The sequence below is a fragment of the Eublepharis macularius genome, chromosome 13 (genome assembly GCF_028583425.1).
Source record: "Eublepharis macularius isolate TG4126 chromosome 13, MPM_Emac_v1.0, whole genome shotgun sequence".
Lineage (NCBI taxonomy): Eukaryota > Metazoa > Chordata > Lepidosauria > Squamata > Eublepharidae > Eublepharis > Eublepharis macularius.
Window position 1 is genome coordinate 16971640 of NC_072802.1, and position 16285 is coordinate 16987924.

General features: G+C 44.5%; 1 protein-coding gene across 2 annotated transcripts in view; it reads left to right on the plus strand.

Annotated features, from left to right (window-relative positions):
* The window catches only part of TENM1 (teneurin transmembrane protein 1), a 468106-nt gene that overhangs the window by 58640 nt on the left and 393181 nt on the right, over nucleotides 1–16285 (plus strand). The window lies entirely within an intron of this gene.

Sequence of the window (16285 nt, forward strand, 5' to 3'; positions counted from 1 at the left end):
CCACGGCAGCCACCTATGCCGCTGCAGCCAGCTTGGCCTCCCCGTCAGCACACAGGGGCTGTGGGCTGCCTCCCCATGGGCACGGTGCAGTCTCTTGCACCCCTACAGATTTTGCGTCTGAGGCAACCTGCCTCCCCACGCTACGCCACTGTATTTCAATTCTCTACACGAAGGTAGTTTAAGAAGACAGAGCCAGCAGAGATCGAGCCTCAGGTTTGTTAATTTCATCTTCATCTCCCCTATGCTCTGTCAATTTCACCCAGTCTTAGGGGAGGTGAAAATGAAAATAACAAACCTCCTGAGGAGCAATCTCCAGCTCTGTCTTTTTAAACTATGCTTCCCGGCTAACATTGCGGCTCCCTACATTTGTGCATCCCTGTGTACGATGTCTCATGTCAAGAGACTCTTACTGATAAAATGCATCAATACAAATCCTGGACAGATTGAAGAAACATTCTCAGCAAGTCATAGCCCCAAGATCAGACTAGCCGAGATATGTGAATATCTCTGACGTGATCCCCCCAACATTTTATAATCGGGGGCCATATGGGGAGGGGCTGGTTGGCATGGAGGCCATGCAAGGACGGAAGACCTGTGTGGTTTTGTTCACTGAGAATGACCTTCCCCCCTCCACGATGCTGTTTGTTTGGAATATTTCTGCTCTGCTTTTCTTTTGTACATGCGATTCAAAGCAGCTGGATTAATGTCCTAAAATGCAGTCCAGACATAAAGGTGGCAAAGAAATCCCATACAACAGGAGAGCTCAAGAAATCTGCTACACTTATCCTGTAACAGTTGATTCATATGCTCTCAGTTGCTTTTATATAGCTCCACGTTACATAGCTTCCTGAAAAATTGGAGGGGTCTACCTCTGGTAAACAATTTGGCAAAACAGGTGTGGCCCTGGAAATGGGATGGTAGTTATTGCCACCTTATGAGAAGTCCTGAGATGATAAGCAGAATTGTTGTACGTATTCATCTCACGATTAAGGATGAGCAGTCATTTTTTTTTCTTTTGAGTGCTAAGTGGGAGGAGAATCAGTTATCAGTGGAGCTGCATGGGTGGGGTCAGCCCCCCTCTTCCCCCCACTGAGTAGCCCTGAACTGAATTGTGCCCCCCCTGCCCCACCAAGGTTCCCACTGGCATTTTGAAGACATCGGCTTGTATTCTACCACACCGTTCAACAAAGTTTAAAGCTTTCCTCTAGCCAAGGGAGTTTTCCTTTAATGGAAGCAGCTCTTACTCAGCGAAGAGTCACATTCATTGGAGGAAAGCATCTAACTGAGCACCAGGATCGAGGCCTCGGGGGAATCCAGTTATGGACATTGCTGCATCCTGCCTGTTTTCACCCTCAACATCATTCAAAAGAAAACTCTTGTCATTAAAATTTTCTGGTAAATTTTCAAGTTCTAATGCATTCCTTACTCTGGTTTAAACACAATGCATTTGTTCTTTAGTTAAAGGATAAGTAAGTTTTAGATTATTTCAGACACTTCAAAATACCTTTTCTTCCAAATATACCTTGTTCAGTTTTTGAAATAAGTATGCGTTATATATGGTTCTCTCTTTTGTACCTTCTTTTACAAATGTTTTCAGCTTACAGGCCTAACACATCTTTTTTTTTTTTTTTTGGCCTAACACATCTTTGAACTTTTTAGTGAGTGATATTTTAAAACGAGACCGAAAAGGAGAACGTTGAGTGACCGGCTTTATTATGAGCTGCCTAATCAGAGATAGCAGATGTGCCTGGATGGCTTTTATCCTGTTGCACTGATGTTAAGATAGGTAACAAGATGTAATTTGATGAGAGCCGAGAAGAAGAGTCCAGTTCTACATGTGTGTGTGTGTGTGTGTGTGTGTGTGTGTTTATAAAAGGTATTTATATGAGTGTGTGTCTTTAAATCAAACAAAGAAACATACCAGATTCAGTTTTCATACTGGGTGGAATAAGCTGAGCTCTGTTTAGTCTGTGCAAGAGTGGAGCCATGTGTAGGTGTCATTGTATGGAATTCTCACCTGCTTTCAAACTGAATGATGAAATGGGAAATAAGCTGATGTGTAGATTAATGCAGATCACAAACCCTGCCTATAATTCAAAGGCTCTCTCTGCTCTCTCTCCATTATAATTTAATCCATCTGCCTTGTACATGGGAGGTACATTCTACACACATTTCCACTTTGATATATAAACATAATGTGAGGAACCTCCCAGCTGTGATGTCACACTACCCTGGGCCTCAGACCGGAAGTGTGAGAAGGGGTTGTTGCAGCACCTTGTTCCTCCATAGCTAGGGTTCCCTGGTGCCCGCCAGGGGCGGGCAAGCTCCTGGGGTTTTTCCCCCTTGCCCGCTGATCACCCAGCGATCAGTGGGAGGTGGCAAGCTCCTGGAGGTTGCCCACCACTGGCAGGCACCCCAGGAATGTGCGCTGCACGTGCGCCCCCAACAGGCATGACAGAAGTAACATCACTTAAGATGTCACTTCAGGGAGTGATGTCATCGCACAGGCACCAGAACGCGCGTGACGGAACACCATGCTTCTGGCCCAAGGTAAGTGCCAGGTCCCTCCCCCTCCTGCCAGGAGGACGTAGGGACCTGACAACCCTATCCTAGGACTCCTGGCCCTCTGGGCCCTGGGCCAACCACTCCATTCTGCTTCCTGGCCTGGTATGGAAAACCTCCTTTTATCCACCGTCTATCCCTTAATATAGCTAACCTCACCCTCCTGGCTACATCCCCAGGGCAAGTGCCTCCACACGGGCCAGTGGAGGAAGAATCACTTGGCCCAGAATGTACCCTTACCCCTCCTGGGGCCTGCTAGGGCTCTCACCAGCCTGCCTCTGGATCGCTGTCTGCACCCTCTGTTGCATTGGGCCTCACCCTTAACCCTGTCACTTTAAGGCTGTCAGAGCAGGGGCTAGTGCTCCATTATCTCAGGGCCTTTCCGGGCTTTCCAGTCAGGATCTTGAGGACCTAACAACAACAACATTTGATTTATATACTGCCCTTCAGGACAACTTAAAGCCCACGCAGAAGGATTTACAAAGTATGTTCTTATTATCCCCACAACAATTACCCTGTGAGGTGGGTGGGGCTGAGAGAGCTCTGAGAGAGCTGTGACTGACCCGAGGTCCCCCAGCTGGCTTTGAGCGGAGGAGTGGGGAATCAAACCCAGTTCTCCAGATTAGAGTCCTGCCGCTCATAAGCACTACACCAAAATGGTATAACTGCTGGGTCTTGTCTGGAGCCCACCCTCATTGGGAACACACGGATGTGGCTGGTGATGTGATATTGGCCAGTGCAACTCTTCCTGCTGTGAAGGGTTGCCGACTGGTTGATTGCTCTTTCTCTCTATCCTCTATCCTCTGAGCTCCAGGGCTTCCTCCTTCCAGCCATTGTCCCCAGCCTGCCACAGGGTGAGTGGGGCTTGCTGAGGCCATCTCAGCCTGGCACAGTCCCAGGATGCTGGAGCTGGTGGATGAGGCAGCTCCAAGTCGGGGCTAGTCTCCAGACACGTAACACAGAAATAGCCCTGCTGGATCAGACCAGTGGTCCATCTGGTCCAATATCCTGTTTCGCACAGTGTCCAGCCAGAGACCCTGGAGCATCAAGGCCTCTCCCAGTGTTGCCCTCTGCACTGGTTTTCAGAAGTTCACTGCCTCTGAATGTGGAGGTTCCTTAATTCCCCATGGCTAGTAGCCGCTGATGGACCTCTGCTTCCTGAAGCAGCCCAACCCCCTATCAAAGCCACCTACACTCGTGGCTATCAGTACATCCACTGGCAGTGAACTCCACAACGCAATTACTTGTTCAGACTCCTTTTGTCTCCTGAGTTAATTGCCCATCATTGAGCAAAAGATTCTGCTCTGGTTAGACCTCACCTAGAGTATTGTGTTCAGTTTTGGGCACCACAATTTAAGAAGGATATACACAAGCTGGATCGTGTCCAAGGGAGGGCAGTGAAGATGGTGAGGGGTCTGGAGACCACGTCCTATGAGGCAATATTGAAGGAGCTCGGAATGTTTGGCCTGGAGAGGAGATGACTGAGAAGTGATATGATAACCAACTTCAAGTAATTGAAGGGCTGTCATATAGAGGATGGTGTGGAGTTGTTTTCTGCTGCCCCAGAAGGTTGGACCAGAACCAGTGTGTTGAAAATAAAAGAGTATTTGGCTAAACATTAGGAAGAACTTCCTGACAGTTAGAGCGGTCCCTCAGTGGAGCAGCCTTCCTCAGGAGGTGGTGGGCTCTCCTTCTTTGGAGGTTTTTAAGCAGAGGCAAGTTGGCCATCTGACAGCAACACTTATTTTGTGAACCTAGGCAACACTTATTTTGTGAACCTAGGCAGATCGTGAGAGGGTGGCAGGAAGGGTTGCATCAGTGCTTAGTTCTTGTAGCCCTTTCTTACATGCCCAAAGTAAGGCCAATTGCCACCTTGGGGTCAGGTAGCAGTTTTCCTCGGATCAGTTGGCTTGGTATCCTGACATTGATTTGGCAACTTCTAGGCATGCATTAAGTGTCACTGTGTGTGCGGGGGGGGGGGGGAGTAACTGAATTCCCTACATTGTGCGGGGCGTTGGACTAGATAACCGTAGAGATCCCATCCAATCCTATGATTCTGTGATTGGCAATTATGAGGAAAAGACACAAAAGTGGGATCCTCTGGTGTGTTACTCCAGTCTAAGCCCATTGAAGTCAATGGACTTAGACTGGAGTAACACTCCATAGGACTGCACCAAAAGTTTTCTCTATCCATTTTCTCCACCCCGTACATAATTTTATAAACCTGTATCATATGCCTCTTTAGTTGTCTCTCTTCTAAACAAAAATGTCCCAGACTCTGCGGCCTTTCCTCACGGGCCGTTTTCACACTGCTTACCGGCCACGGAACATCGTGCCAAGCTCCTGGAGCGACAGCGTCTTCCTGGTGCGATTTCATGCGAGAGCTGCGGTTCTTGCGCGGAATCGTGCTAGGAAGACGCTGTCATTCCTGGAGCTTGGCGTGATGTTCCGTGGCTGATAAACAGTGTGAAAACAGCTAGGTTTATTATTTACTTATTAATAACAAGATTTTTACCCCCGCTTTCTGCTCGCATAGGGCCAGAAGAGAACAAGAGGGATGCCGCAATTACAGAAAAAGGAAAACAGGCAAAACTACTGGTGCAAGGGAAGAAAAGTATTTTATTATCCAAGTAAAAAAAATCCTATGCATTTTGCTGTAAAGTTTCTTCAGATGAATCTGTAACATAATACGTCAATATAAGTATTAATTTCCCATAATCTTATAGAAGTCATTTTTAATTCTCCATATAAAATTATGCTAAAATAACCCAAACATGCTGTTAATAAAGATTAAGAAGTAACTATTTGGAAAAGCAATTAATTAAAACATTCTGTTCTTAGATTGTATACAGATGGGAGAAGGGAAAAAATCAGTGAGAGCAGAAGAGAAAAGATAAACAACCCTGTGCCAGCCAAGATCCAGCGCAAAATAGGAGCTGCTGCAGCATAGTGCTTCGGTGGTTGGGCTGTGAATCAGCACCCTGTTGGTTCAACTCCCAGTCCTGCCATGAACTCTGCAGGTGGCTTTGGGCGAGCCACTCCTCTTAGCCCCAGCTCCCCAGCTGGATTGTGGGGATAATAATACACTGATTTTGTTTGCTGCTCTGAGTGGGGCGCTAATCCATCTAAAAAAGTGGTATATAAGTCCCATTGTTGTTGTTGCTGTTAACATTTAAATAGTCTTTTGTTGTAGTTGTTAAATTTTACTAGCCTGCAAATCTTTCAATTTTCTTGCAGCAAGAATACAAAAACAGTCGTAGTTATTCAGTGAGATAAACCATTCAATTTAAATCTCGGTGCAAGATGATGCAAGCCTCTGCTTCATAGAAGCTGATGTAACTCCAAGGACAGATTTAACCCATTTTGGAACAGGGTCTGGAGTCGTGTAATGCAAGCTGCCTCTTTCTTCAGTAACAGTTTCTCATTCTGATAGATTTGTTTTTGTGTGACTTCAGACCCTGGTTAAAATGAGTGGCATGCGTCCTTGGAGTTACATCAGCTACTGTGCCTTAAGATTTTTCATTATGTATGGTATGTATTATGTTACAGATTGCCTTTAAGAAGCTTTATAGTGAAACACAAAAGGGATTTTTAATTGGATAATGAAATACTTTTCTTCACTTCCACCACTGATTTTTGCCTGTTTTAATTTTTCTGCCCTCCTGGGGCCATGAAACTGACTAACAAATGAAAACGTGAATTAAAATCTCATCTTAGAAACCTCATCTTGTAGGAATGGTGCTCCAACTTCTAAATCATTTTGTTTGTCCTTTTCGGTACTATTCCCAGCATATCGATGTCCTTTTTTAGTTATGACATCCAGAAGCGCACACAGTACTCCGTATGTGGTCTTACCATAGAATCAAACAAAAGCATTATATGCTTTGGTCAAGGTTTCTCTGTCTGACTCATTTGAATGGCTAAATCCAAGATAATCATGTTTAATGTGAAGGGCTGTGACTGGGGAGATCCAGGTTCAAATCCCCACAGCTATGAAACTCACTGGGTGACCTTGGGAGGCTCTCAACTAGCCTACCTCCCAGGGTGATTGTAAATATAAAAATGAAGGAGGTGAGAACTAAGTAAGCTGACTTGAGCTCTTCAGATGAGGACTAGAATAAAAGTATGCTGGATGGTTTGGCGTGACAGTCCATGTGTGTTCCACTCCTTTCGCTGGAGGAAAGCGCCACTGCAGAATACAACCTATGGAGTATATTCAAAGGAGAAAGAAAGTTTCTCCCACACCAGATAAGACTACAAGAAGCAGCTTGGATTTTTTATACTTGTATAAGATTTTTTTCCCTCTCCCCAACATCCTTGAATATATTCTTATTTCTCCCTTTTACTGAGTAAATAGTGTAACCCTTCTTCTGTTTAAATTGTAAAAACTCCATTAAGTGCAGTTAAAAGTTAGAATAAATTAAATGCTAAGAAGCAAAGGAGAATGCAAAATTGAGCCACTCCAGGGATAATCAGATGGACCAAAAAAAAATGGTTTCTATAGGCAACTCATTCCACCATTTTGTTAATTAAACACCACGTTTCAGATTCACAAAGGACAGGATCAAACGTTTTAGCATTTACTTTGGTAACAGAGTATCCATTAAAGAAGGTACACATACTTTAATTTTATATTGTTTTTTTCTTTAACATTTACTGAATTTTCTCCGTCTTGGAGAGGTCTCAGTTCTGTTTACTGTCCTTATGTCTTGGCAGATATATAAAGATACCACCATCGAAGACAGGAATTGCTCGAGTTTTCCATTTTCTCCCCTTTTGGCATATAATTTGTCCCAGTATTGCAGTTTAATGGTTGCTTTTTGGAGTTGAGCTTGTCTCAGAGTTAAGCCTCAGCTCTTGTTAGTGATCAACTGCATTAGATGCAAGAGCCAGATTGTGCAAGTGGATCCATGGGGGGCAGCATCATGCACAGGGCAATGGGGCACGTTTGGCCCACCCTGGCTCTGCCCTTCGCAGGCCAGGTGGCATTGAAGTGCCGCTCTGGCCATGTCTTTCCTCCTTTTTTCCAATTCACTTACACTAATCCATTCAAGGACCTGATAGAAGCTCTGGTGACTTCTCAGGTAAACTTCTTCACACAGATTTTCTTGTTCCCCTTTGTTAGTACACATCTCATTGAAGAGTACACATCTCATTGTAGAGAACGTAGGTTCTACGTTATCCAACCTCTAGTAGTTATTCACCTGGGTCAGTTGAAGGCCATAGTGCCGGACACCTTGCTGTGGATAATTGGGGAGGGGGGGTCCCATTGATACTCCACATCTTGGCATTCAGTGACACACTTGGTCATGGGTAGCAATGGTGAGAGGCAATTTTTTTGTATGCACATAGTGACCTTCCAGGAGGGCCTCACAGTTTGTTTGTATGCAAAGTTTGTTTGTGTGCACAGAGACCTTTATGCCTTCTACTCCATAAATACAAGGGGACTGGATCGTGGACTGAGTTCGTTCAAGTTATTAGCTGTACGGTTATCTTACAATGTGGTGGTTGTATTTGGAATTCTCTCTACATACAGTTTCAGAAGGGCTGTAGAGATTCTTTTTGAAATTGTTGTCTGAAGGGGTGTAATTAAAATATTTGATGGTGAATACCTTGATATTTATAGTAAAATTAATATATATACATGGTGGTGGTAGCAAGTGCCCTCAAGTCATAGCTGACTTATGGCAATCCCTGGTGGGGTTTTCATGGCAAGAGACTAACAGAGGTGGTTTGCCATTGCCTGCCTCTGCAACCCTGGTCTTCGTTGGAGGTCTCCCGTCCAATTACTAACCAAAGCCTACCCTGCTTAGCTTAGATCCGGCTCACCTGGGCCATCCAGGTCAGAGCAGTATATATACATAATGACTGAATATATTTTAGGGGGGAAATTCTGGTTTTGCCTTGGAAATTCAAAAAGTCAACCCTGTTTTTAGAGGCTGTACCTAATTGATGGCTTACTATCTAGGAATGTAGCATATATGCAAAGGCAGAGGCCATCACAGAGACCCTTATATAACCTACAGGAAGGAGCATTTAGATTTATTTATGCATTTTAATAATATTATTTTAGTCTGTGGTTTATTATAATAACTTAACTTATAATAAGCATGTTTGCTATTGAGTATTATAAGTGAATAGTCAGATTCTCGAGTCTGTATTGTGATGACAGAAGTGCTGCCAGCTAGAAGGGGAGACGCACAGTTAGGATAACTGTTGAAGGTCTGGCATGTGGACTTGTCCTGTTGCTTTACCCTTGTAACCGGCAGGTCGGGGTCAGACTCTCCCAGGATTAAGGTCTGGTTTAGATGGTTTTGTCCTTAATCTGACTGGTGGGGAACGTTGCTTTTCTGCTGAGGTCTAGTTGTAGTTAAATATTTATCTGGCTGAATATCAATGACGCATAAAACTCTCAGAAATTAGCACAAGAATTTGAATTCTGCCACAGCTGTTGCCTTTGTAGTGCCTAACTCGATCACGTAGTGGAGGGCAAGTGGAGTGCAAGTGAACAGGGAGGAATACACATGAGTCTGTTCATTTGCTGTTCAAGTGTCATTCGTCACTTGTAGCTTGGCCCATTGTCTCTAGATACATGTGAAATAGTGCTGTATTGGTGATGAAATGTTCCCAGATTCTGTTTCATGCCTGCCTTTCCTTATGTAACCTATGTGTTCAATGCATAGGGTTGCCAGGTCCCTATTCCCTCCCGCTAGGAGTGAGGGGGACCTGGCACTTACCTTGTGCTGGCAGGAAGGTCCTCTTCTGCATGCACACTGTGGTGCCTGTGCGATGACATCACTACTGGAAGTTATGTCATCGAACCAGCCATGGGAGCACTCCCATGCTCCATGCAGAGTGTATTTGGGGCTCAAATCAGCCCCAAACGAAGCATAGGAATGCTCCCATGGCCAGCATGACAGTTTCACTTCCAGAAGTGATGTTGTTGTGCCTGTTGGGAGCGTGCGCATGGTGCGTGTTCCTGAGGTGCTTGCCAGTGGTAGGCAACCTCTGGGAGCTTGCTACGACCCACTGACCACTGATGGGGCAGCGGACAAGGTGGCAAACCCCCTTGGTGGGCACCTGAGAATCCTATCAATGCAGCACGAGCTTCTCCCCAAAGATCAAAGATGAGCGGGAAATTCAAACATTCAGTGAAATCAGTGTGCTTTATATGGTGTCTTGGAGGTTGCTGGGAACAACAACATTAGATTTATGTACCGCCCTTCAGGACAACTTAAACCCAGCGCTCCAGATTAGTCATGCCGCTCTTAACCACTACACAAAACTGGCTCTCAGACTGTACCCAAAGTAACACATTCTGAATAAGGATTCACAATTACGCCCTTTTGGGTGACTTTTTGTTTAATATATTCTCCTATCTTAAATGTTAGCCTCTTTATTTTGCTCATTTTTGCAGCTGCTGATCTCAGTTTGCGTCCTCCTTTTGTGGCATTTAGCTACAATTCATACCAAATTGCATATCAATTTTTAACAGTAATATTTCTGTTGAATTTGGTATTGTGGGTGGATGGGGGAGGTGATTGCGGTTTTGTCTCAAACGGGAAGAATTCGTGTTAGAAACTGGAATTTTTCCACTTGAAATGTTGTGGCCTAAACATTCGAAAGCATCCCCAGTGCTCTTTGCTCCTGCGCTCAGGGGAGACAGATTTGACAGAGAGGTCTTCCCTTCTGACCTAAAGTAAATGTTGAATGTGCGCCACCTGACCCAGTTTGCCAGGGTTAGTCCCTATTTCTGTGTCCTGGGAAATCTCTTACCAGAAGCCTTGTTAAATTTCCATTAGTGCAGGTTGTTGGGTAGTCGTCCTCGACAGAGCCTCTCTAGAAGTGTCATGTCTGGAATGGAGTGGCAGAGAGATGCTTCTTATCTTTAAGGGCCAAACCAGGTGATCCCGCATCCCTGAGTCTGCCACAGGGACACATTTTAGAGCTTGGTTTTTAAGTTTTCGATGAAGAGGGCAGGTGGCATAGAGGCCTCAGTCATGCATAATAGAAGTAAATAAAGTTCTGCCTTCTAAGTCAATTCAAGCCAGGAGCCTTAGAAGGGTGTAACTGTGCTTAGTATTGCACTGTAAATATGTTAAAAATGTGTCCCTATCTTCGTAAGTAAAATATCAGAGGGTACTAAACCAGAGCCTTTCCAGGTTCTCTTCTTTGCTTCCACAGAATAAGAGTTTTCCTCTGATAGACAGCATAGCTAGAAATAATTCAATCCCCCCTCCCCAAATCTATCTGTCTATTTAGTTGTTGGAAAAACTGAGGATGAAATAAGTAAATCAGACTCTAAAACATTTGCTTGTTTGCTTGTTTTGGAGCAGCATCAGTTTTTATCCAGTGCTGGTTTTGCTAAGTGATAAATAGTAGCTATTCATATGGCGGTGGTAGAGAGTGCCCTCAAGTCATAGCTGACACATGGCGACCCCTGGTGGGGTTTTCATGGAAAGAGACTAACAGAGGTGGTTTTCCATCGCATGCCTCTGCAACATCGCATGCCTCTTCATTGGAGGTCTCCCATCCAATTGCTAACCAATGTCAGGTGCTCAGGATCACCTGTCATATTCAATATCCCCCTGCAGCTGAAGCTGATGCTGCTGGGGTGATTCTGTTATTTGAACCCGGGGTGGGAAACTGAGAACAGGGGGTGTTTGTTCCTGTTGTGATCTTTCCCAAGTCTGGGAGCCGCCTGTCCTTGAGCAGTCTATGAATCACACAGCCTGTTTTCCTGCTTGCAGAGTTAGAGAACTGTTAGGAGAAGGGGGGGATTAGCAGTAGCTTTGGGGAACCTATATCTGCTTGATACTTGTCTGTAGCTGCCAGTCCTCGCAAGGATGGCGTAAACATATGATACTGCCATCTTATCAATAAAGATCTTTTACTCATGAAGTGAAGTGACTTGAGAGTTGCCTGGCATCCTTACAACCAAGGCTGAGATCTGATGAGATTATGAATAATAACTATTCATATAGTAGCAGCATAGGTGCCTTGGCAGCAAGATGTCCAGGATATTGACAGTTTTGATTGCTGTGGAAGTGTCTGTGAATAGGACAGTTGTAGTATAATGGTTAGAGTGCTGAACGAGGACCAAGAAGAACCCGGTTCTTCCATAAAGGTAACTGATTAACTGGGCTAAGCACTCCCTCTGTCATCTGAGCCTTCCTCATCACAGAATAAAACGGGAAGGATCTACCTTCATTGGAAGATTGGATTGGAAAGATGATGGACTTAGCTGAGATAGTCAAACTTACAGTGTTAATCAGAGACAAAACACTCTCTATATTCATGGCAAATTGGTAACCCTTTATGGACTCTCTGCGCGAGATGAAGAAAAATAAATTAATGATTTGTGGTTTTGATTTTTAAGAATAAGGATTCGGGATATCAAGAAGATGAGATATAGAAAAAAAATATTAATTAGACCACAAGCTGATTGACACTAATGGAGGAAGTGTTGTAGGCAAAAAATGGTAATGAATTAATATTCTTATTATGCTTTTTACTGTTTTTTTTTTTTACCTTGTATGTAGGTCACTGTTGGCTCTTGATAGTTGTGTTTTTATGTTTAACTTTACTTCTTTGCTCTATCTTTTAACTTTTCTGCAATATTTTTTTTTTAAAAAATCATAGAATAAAATGGGGAAAATCCCATTGTACGTCTGGTACAGAGATGTATTCATATTAGACATGGGCATGAAACGGGGGGAAACGAACCACGTGGTTCGTGGTTCATTCATTTTCATGGAACATGAACCATGAATTAGCCGAACTTGAGCCAGTTCCAAACCAGTTTGAGATTCAGGGGAGCCCAGAACGGGCACCTTCACGCTCACATCCAAACCAAACAAGACTTTCCCAGGAAAGTCATGATCCGGGAAAGGCATGATCCATGGGTCTCTCTCCTTCCTGTCTTTTTTCTCCTCACAGTAGTAAAAACTGGAGTGTCTGCTGGAAGTTACTTTGAGGGGCTACAAACTGACCTTCCTAATGTCCAATACCCACCAAATTTGCGGGGAACATAGTGCTCACTGTCCTCTAAAGACCCCCCAAGTTTCAGAGAGATTGAACCCCGGGAAAGGCATGATCCATGGGTCCCCCCTTTCCTGTCATTTTCTCTTCGCAATGGCAAAAACTGGAGTGTCTGCTGGCAGCGACTTTGAGGGGCTGGCCCTTTTTCTGGCTGGATGGGTCAGAGTGGGAGCTCTCTAGTTCGCAGGGACAGTTGCCAATCAAGTGTGGAGGCCTCGATTGGGGGCAACCAAAAGACTGCCACCGTTGCCTGGGCGATGGGTTGAATGGCACAAAGTGTCTGGCTTACCAAACCAGCAACAGAACGGAACGGAATGGAACAGTAGGAAAAGTCATTTGTTCCGTGAAAATGCGGCCCCACGGAATGAGTGTCTTTGAAAACGAACCAGCCATTTTGTTTGGAATTTTTCTCCGTGGTTCATTTTGTGCCCAGCTCTAATTCGTATAGATATGCAAAAGCAAAGTGGGGTTTTGGTAGGGCAGGACAAGGGGCCCTTTACCCAGCTGCATTTGTTGTTCAGTGTCAGCATCGTTCTAATGGTACAGCAAGCACAAATATTGGTACAGACGAATTAAAAGCGACTATGGATAAGCCCCATTGGCCTTTTGCTTAGGAATGGATGGGCTTGTGCTTTTGAACACTTCTACAGCCTCTTTGTGAATCAGTTCAACTTAGGGATGAGCTCAAACTGCTCATCTGCATTGTGTTTAATTTGGGGGTGTCTAACAGCATGTCTTGTGTTTGTCAATTTCTCTGTCTCCATCTTCATTTGACTCCATTACCCTTTGATTAGATTGGCTAACCAAAGCTGACCTGGCAGGCCCAGGTGAGCCTGACCTCGTCAGATCTCAGAAGCTAAGCAGGGATAGTAATGGGATAGGAGATCTCCAAGGAAATCCAGGGTTGCACAGGCAGGCAATGGCAAACCACCTCTTGTTAGTCTCGTGCCATGAAAATTCTTTCAGGGGTTGCTGTAAGTCACCTACGACTTGAGGGCACTCTCTGCCACCACCAGGAGCACCTCTGTGTTGGGAGATCTCTCTGTTTTCATCTTTGTTTGCCTCCATTACCCTTTGATTGGATTGGCTGTGGTGACACACATGCTTTTCCTGATGGTATCATGATGCTACATTTGACATAATAGTCTAATGGACTATTTGTAGTTCAATCTCAGTCCGATCTCCTCTTCACTACAGCCCTGGTACTGCATGGCATTTGTCTATGCTTTTTTTGGGGGGGGGGTCACCCGTTGAAAAGAGGGTTGGATCCATCCCAGTGTTCACAAACAAAATTACACTGTGTAATCCACCTTGAGGTTGGAGTGATAAAGGTGGACTATAAAATAAATAAAAAATAAGAATCATGTGGGTTGCCAAAACCATTGGAATAAATGCAAACGGAGCCGAGAGCCAGGAGAGGAAGCTTCCAGGAATTGAGTGAGGTATTTTGACACAAATGCTTTCTCCCCAGTAATTTGGCTGATTTCCGTATCCTCATTTCAAGTCAAACGCTAATATTAGAGAATCAGCAGTGCAGCGGGAGTACAATTGACAACCGAACCACTAAGATGGCACCCAATTCAAAGTGAAATTACAGCTTTGTAGCAAATTCTAGTTATATTTTGCTAAAGCTGGAATTGTGTTACATTTCCAAAAGGCAGAAGCGTGGATCGTTTTTGCTGTCCAAACTTTTGTTCCCACAAAGTGAAAGATACCCATCTGAACCTATTGGACATCTTTGTAGTCTTTAAAAAAATACAAAGTTAATGACATTCAAGTGAGATGAGTGAGGTTGTAATTTATTTTGGAAATGTTGAGAAGTGTTTGACCTGTTAGTTTCTCTACTGTAGGATTTAGCCTTCTTTACAAGTGCTGTCTGCCTGGCTTCATACATAGATCCTTCTGAAAGAATTGTGTTTTATACCCTCTTTTTTTGGAAAATGCAAGACACATTTGTCTTGTAATCCCCAAATAATTTACAGACAGAAATACTGCTCAGCCATGTTGCTTCATTCATGTCCTTCCCCTTTGCAAGAGCTTGAAGTGAATAAGAACAGTTTAAGCAGGGCTTTTTTTCTGGGAAAAGAGGTGGTGGAACTCAGTGGTGGAACTCAGGACCACACAATGATGTCACTTTGGGTCAGCTGGAACAAGGAGGGAGTTCTTTAAAGTTTAAATCACCCTTGGCGAAAATGGTCACATGGCTGGTGGCCCTGCCCCCTGATCTCCAGACAGAGGGGAGTTTAGATCACCTCCGTGCCGCTCAGCGCGGAGGGTAATCTAAACTCCCCTCTGTTTGGAGATCAGGGGGCGGGGCCACCAGCCATGTGACCATTTTCAAGAGGTGCCGGAACTCCGTTCCACCACGTTCCAGCTGAAAAAAAGCCCCGAGTTTAAGAAAACCAATAAAATAATGCCAAAGTAGCATAATTATATAAAAATTAAGCCTCAATCTTAGGTCTGCTTAACCTTAGCTACTGAAAGCTACCGAATGCCAGAACAAACAGGAAAGCACAACAGCCTTTGATGGAGCTCTGGGGAAAGGGAGTTCTCTGGTTTTGAGCTGTCTCCTCACTTGGAAGATTCTCTCTGTATTTCTTCCTCTTTGAGAGGACTTGACCCTTGTGGTAGATCTTCAAAGTGCTAATGGAAAAAAGAGTGCAGGTGTATGTCTCTGCGGTGTGTAGCTCTTGAGGACCTTTTAGCTTGAATGCTGCTTGAAATGCAGCCTGAAGATGCAGTTGCAATGAATGTGTTGCATTTTAACATATGTTGCTGCAAGTGTTGTTGACAATTTTTGTAAAAGGTCCAGACAATCCACATGTCTGGTTTACTTGTCCGGATAATCATATCTGTGTCGCATTGTCCTTCATTCCAAGTTTCTGCAGCTCGTCTCCATGCCAGGAGCAGCAAAACACTGGGCGCCCACTGCCTGGTGTCATGGTGGTACGCTTCTGATGGGCATCATTAGAAAGGCAGAAGGGCTGAGATGCTTTGCAGCTTGCTATGCTACTCCTGGTGCAGATCAGACCATCTCTGCTGCCTCCCTCACCTTGGGATGCTGATCATGTGAGAAAGACCCACACAGTTGGCTTTGTCTGTGTGATTGCATTATTTTCATACACCCATCAGATTGCACCATGCAGAAGCAGTTCCCATGGTGTATGTGAAGCAGGCCTATGTGTATCATCAATACAGTTGCGTTTTACCTCCTCTAGGGAATATGCGGTATTGTTGGCAACAGGTTTAGGTGTGCAAAGCTAAAAACTACCATTTATGACACTAGAAGAGCTTCACAGAAAAGACATCCCATGGGAGTTGGAGTGCTGCGAACGGATGCATAGTTAAAGGACTAGTCAGTGTGCAGTGTTCAGAGGGAGGAAAATGTTTCTGAATCGCCCATAACTTGTTACGTGCAAAGCTTGTTTGCAAATATATTGTTGCTAGCTGCCTGCAAAATTAAAATGCAAATGGATGTTCCCAGTCTACTTCCTGTACAGTGTGTTATCAAATTATGTGCCATTCATCAGATTTACTGGGCTGAAGTCACCCTGTAGCTTTTTCTATAGTAGATAGAGATGACCCTGCCGGTAGGCAGAAACTGCCCAGAATAGGTTGAGCTGCCCAAAGCCCTTGGCCCCAGCTGGCAGAGTGTGCACCGTTAGCTCCAGGGGAAGTTCCC